At 42.1% G+C, this 5,269-nt stretch overlaps 1 protein-coding gene across 1 annotated transcript in view; it reads right to left on the bottom strand.

Moving 5' to 3' along the window:
- LOC122549503 (fibrocystin-L-like) overlaps nucleotides 1-5,269 on the bottom strand; it is a 218,614-nt gene that overhangs the window by 8,414 nt on the left and 204,931 nt on the right. The gene's annotated exons all lie outside the window — the stretch shown is intronic.

Here is a 5,269-nt window from a genome sequence, read left to right as displayed (position 1 = left end):
TGAGACATATAAGATAATCAGAGAGTTAGATAGGGTGAACAATGTGAGCCTTTTCCCTCATATGGTGATGGCTAACACGAGGGGATACAGTTTTAAATTGAGGGGTGATAGATATAGGACAGAAGTCAGAGGCAGTTTCTTTACTCAAGGAGTAGTAGGGGCATGGAACGCACTGTCTGCAATAATTGTAGACTCACCAACTTTAAGGGCATTTAAATGGTCATTGGATAAACATATGGATGAAAATGGAATAGTGTAGGTTAGATGGGTTTCAGATTGGTTCCACAGGTCAGCGCAACATCGAGGGCCAAAGGGCTGTACTGCGCTGTAATGTTCTATGTTCACATTGAAGATACCCATCATTATGTTAGGTGGCATCATCTATGTGTTAATAGACATCGACTTTGAAGAGATCTAGCAACTCAAAACTGTGCATCCAGATGTAGGGTCTTGGCACCAGAAAAGTTGGATTCAATGACAATCTATATTTGAATGGCCTGGCATGTTACCCACTCATCCATTACCATCAAGCCAGGAGTTCAACAATCCTGGTTCAGTGGAGAGTGCACGAGGGCATGCCAGGGGGAGTACCAGATTGACCTAACAATTTAGTGTCAACCAGGTGAAAAAACAACACAGGACAATTTACATGTTAAACACCAGAAACAGCTGCAAAAACAGGGTTAAACAATTCTACAAACAATGGATCAGATCTAAGCTCTGAATCCTTCCATATTTAGTTATGAATGGTGGTGGACAATTAAACCACAAATATCCCCATTCTCAAAGATAGGGGAGCCTAGCACATGAGTGCAAATGATTTAAGTATTTGTGAACATATTTAGCCAGAAGTGCTAAGGGGATGATCATCTTGGTCCCCTTCAGAGGTCCCCAGCACCATGTGATATCAAGATACAGCTAAAAACTGGATACTGCAGGGTCTTTGAGTCTTTGACATAATTCCAGAAGTTGCTTCTGAAGACCTGTATTCCAGAACTTGCTGCAACCCTAGCGAAACTGTTCCAGTACAGGTACAAAACTAGAATTTACCCAATAATGTTGAAAGGTGTCCACGAAATGTAAGACAAATCTAACCTGACCAATTGCCATCCATCACTTGTACAGTGATGGGAAGGATAGTCGACAGTGCTATGGAGAAGCACCTGAATAGGAGTAAGCTGCCCAGTTTGAGTCCCAGCAAGGCCTCTGAGCTCCTGACATCATGACATCAAAACAATGGCAAAAGAGCTGATTTCCTGAGGTGAGGTGAGAGTAACTGCCTTTGAGATCAAGGCTGCACATGACCGATTGTGGCATCAAGGAGTCCCAGAAAAACTGGAGTGAATGGGAATTGAGGGAAAGCTCTCCGTGGTTACAGTCATAACTAGTTGACAGGAAGATGGTTGTAGTTGTTGGAGGCCAGGTATCTCAGCTCTACAACATCTCTGCAGGTGTTCCTCAGGGTAGTGTCCTAGACCTAACCATCCTCAGCTGCTTCATCAATGACCTTTCTTCCTTTAGAAGGTCACAAGTGGGTATGTTTGTTGATGATTGAACAATGTTCAGCACCGTTTCTGACCTGTTAGATACTGAAGCAGTCCCTGTCCAAATGCAGAATTACCTGGTCAATATCCTGATTTGAACTGATAATTAGCAAGTAGCATTTGTGCTAACAAGTGCCAGGCAAAAGTGAGGACTGCAGATGCTGGAGATCAGAGTCTAGATTAGAGTGGTGCTGGAAAGGCACAGCAGGTCAGTCAGCATCCAAGGAACAGGAAAATCGACATTTCGGGCAAAAGCCCTTCATCGGGAATCTTGCAAGAATCCTCTACCTTCAAGTACCCCTCCAAGTGACATTTCTTCTTGACTTGATATTATATTGTCATTCCCTCATAGTCGATGGGTGAAAATCTGGAACTCCCTTCCCAACAGCATTGATCATGGGTGTCCCTATGCCCCCAGGGGTGCAGTGTCTCAGTAACGTGACCCACTATCATCTTTGGAAGAACAATTAGGGATTGCCAATAAATGCTAGCCTTGGCAGCCATGTCCTCATTCTATGCCTGAATAATAATTAAAAAGGAACCAGAAAATGGTCTGGCATTTTTGAGCACTTAATTTGATGATGCTGTTGCTGTAAGAGGTGCAATTTGTTCTGGTTTCTTTTGAGACAGATTAAACAAGAGATGACGAGCAGCCTGTCATAACATAAAGACCTTGGGGTATTCTTTTAAAGTTGAAACAATTCAAGCAGCAGATTGAAAGCAGCTCTAACAGACCAGGATTTCTAGTCTTTTTTTTAAGCTTTAAATTCAACAAAATGATTTTTTTTCCCATTCTCTCGGTTACAGCAAGAAGGTAAGGTTTCTTTTCCTACTACAGGCTTTGCATGTGAGAAAATCTGAATTCTGAATTTTCCTTTTTGCCAAGGGGTGTGTTTCTGGGATGTTACTATATTAGAACAGTTCATTAGCAATAGTTACTGTATCTATAATTGCGTTGTTTTCCAATAGACTCAAGTTATTTAAGTTCTTCTTTCTTTTGTTGCATTTTAACTGGAGAGTTTGAATAAATTGCATTTTTGCTTAACATCGAATAGTTTGACCAGCTGAATTACATCTGGAACACTGCACTTTACATTTGCCTTTGAAATAAGAAAATGTTAGGTCGAAGCTTAAAATATTTTGAGGGGGTCTGGTCTGGGCCATAAAAATGTACAAAGTATGGTACTGAAGCTTTGAAGGTTAAATTGTAAGGAAAATATTCCTAACTCTACTTTGTCTGAGACCTGATTTTAGAAAGTTATAAATATTTGATATGCTTTGATTACGTGAGCCACAAAGAAACTAGTTCTGCTGGTGGAGGGAGTCAAAAAGATGGTGAGTAACCTTTAGGCCCAGTTCATTCAGGGTGATATCTAGAAGCAATACTTCACTAAAAGGGAATTGAAGATCTGGAATCCCAGATTCCAGGTGGGCGGCACGGTGGCACAGTGGTTAGCACTGCTGCCTCACAGCGCCTGAGACCCGGGTTCAATTCCCGCCTCAGGCCACTGATTGTGTAGAGTTTGCACGTTCTCCCCGTGTCTGCGTGGGTTTCCTCTGGGTGCTCCGGTTTCCTCCCACAGTCCAAAGATGTGCAGGTCAGGTGAATTGGCCATGCTAAATTGCCCATAGTGTTAGGTAAGGGGTAAATGTAGGGGCATGGGTGGGTTGCGCTTCGGCAGGTCGGTGTGGACTTGTTGGGCCGAAGGGCCTGTTTCCACGCTGTAATGTAATCTAATCAAATCTAATCTAAACATGTGAGGACAGAAATGATTTTGGAATTTCAGGATTAGGATTGATATTTTTTAATGAATTCAGAATATCTGGGGATACAATGTTATGACTGGGTAAATCAATGAGTCTACACACCAACATATATTTTAATATCTTTACCACTTGTCTGACTGTTTAAGAAAATCAGATCGGTTTCATTAGAATAGAGGAGATTCAATGATAATTTGATGGAGTTTTGAGAAGATTTGTAGCTCATGTTGAGGTTCTGGATGTAGGTTTGCTTGCTGAGCTGGAAGGTTTGCAGAGAGCCACAAAACGACATGATCCTCTCTCACTAGTATCCTTACATACAGATGAGGAAGGACACTACTTCGACTGGGACAACACATCTTAGGACAAGCCAAATAGAGACACACATGAGAATTCCTAGAAGAATGGCATTCTAACCAGAACTCTATCAACAAACACATTGACTTGGATCCCATTTACCACCCCCTAAGAAAAAGAACTGGAAGTGACATCACCACAGGAAATGATGTCACCAACCCAAAGAAACCCAAACATATAAATAGAAAGCAGGAATTATCAACAGTACTTCACCCAGAGGCCCACTGAAGATGTTACCTAGAAGGATGATGAAACATGTGGAAATGAACATTAGAGCCATGAAGAATTGGCAGAGGATAAAAATAAACAAACTGTTTCCAGTGATTATAAGTACAGACTAGGGGAGAAATAAATAATAAAACTGAATGCAAGAGATATAGGGTCTGGAAGAGGGATTTATTTACAGAGAGGGTTAGGTTCTGTGAAATCACCATTGGTGTAAGTTGTTAAATGAGACACTATTTAAGAATAGATCTGATTGGTGGCCAAAAGAAAGTGGATAGAAGAATACAGGAGCACAATGGGAAATTGCAATTAGGATTTTGTGTTGAGGACGATAAACACCAATTGTGACTAATTGGGCTGATGGTCTGCTTCACTGTTGTAAGAATGTGCTGCTGGAGGAGGTTGTAATTAACATCTAAAGACAAGAGCCAATTTTTTTTATGTTAAGAAAATCTTGATCTCAGGGTGACCAGCAATGGATGAGAAGGTGGTGATAAACTGCCTTCTTGAACTGATACAGCTCATGTGGTGATGGGGTGAGGAAGGGGAGTCCCAGTGATTCTGTGGCTATTGGGGCGTTATCCCATTTCAGATGGCAATGAGGATTTATCCTTATAGTGTGGGACTGAATCCATGCCTTGTAGACAACAAGTTCACTCCCCAAAGGAGATTAATGACCCAGTCGGTTTTTGTTTTTAAGACAATCTCACAGTTTGTCCTGATCACTTCCCTGGCATTGGCCTGGAAGTTGCCACATTTATTGAATTCAATCTCATAACATGCTTTACTGGGATTTGAATTCTCAGTACAGAGGAACCTCGATTATCCGAATATCAATTATCAAAATTTCAGATTACCTGAAGAAGACCTCAAGGTCCCGATAGAAACATTACCTCAAAGAAGTGTTTCAACACTGATCCTGTCTTTTGTTTACAATGATTAAAAATGAACTCAGCTTACTGAAATGTTGCCGAGAACAGTCCTGGGCATCGATGGGAGCCCAGGCACCGTCTCCAAATGACTGACTGCCCGCCTTCTCTCTCTCTCCACACTTTCCCTGGAGTTCTACACAGGGGTGTATTTTGAACCCCCTCCCCCAAATAATTTCTCTAACATTGTCCTATACAGGGCGAAGGTGGAACTTGTCAAAAAGTGTGCGTGTGTGTGTGTGTGAGAGAGAGTGTCTATGTGTGTCTGTGTGTGTGTGTGAGAGTGTGGGTGTGTGTGTGGCTGTGTGTGTGTGTGTGGCTGTGTCTGTGTGTGTGTCTGTGTCTGTGTGGGCTCTGTCATTGTGTGTGTGTGTGTATGTGTGGGGCTGTGTGTGTGTCTGTGTCTGTGTGGACTGTGTCAAATTGTGTGTGTATGTGGGGGGCAGTGTG

The sequence above is a fragment of the Chiloscyllium plagiosum genome, chromosome 4 (genome assembly GCF_004010195.1).
Source record: "Chiloscyllium plagiosum isolate BGI_BamShark_2017 chromosome 4, ASM401019v2, whole genome shotgun sequence".
NCBI lineage: Eukaryota > Metazoa > Chordata > Chondrichthyes > Orectolobiformes > Hemiscylliidae > Chiloscyllium > Chiloscyllium plagiosum.
Note: the sequence above shows the minus strand (reverse complement) of the source record. Positions and strands in the feature narration are given on the sequence as shown.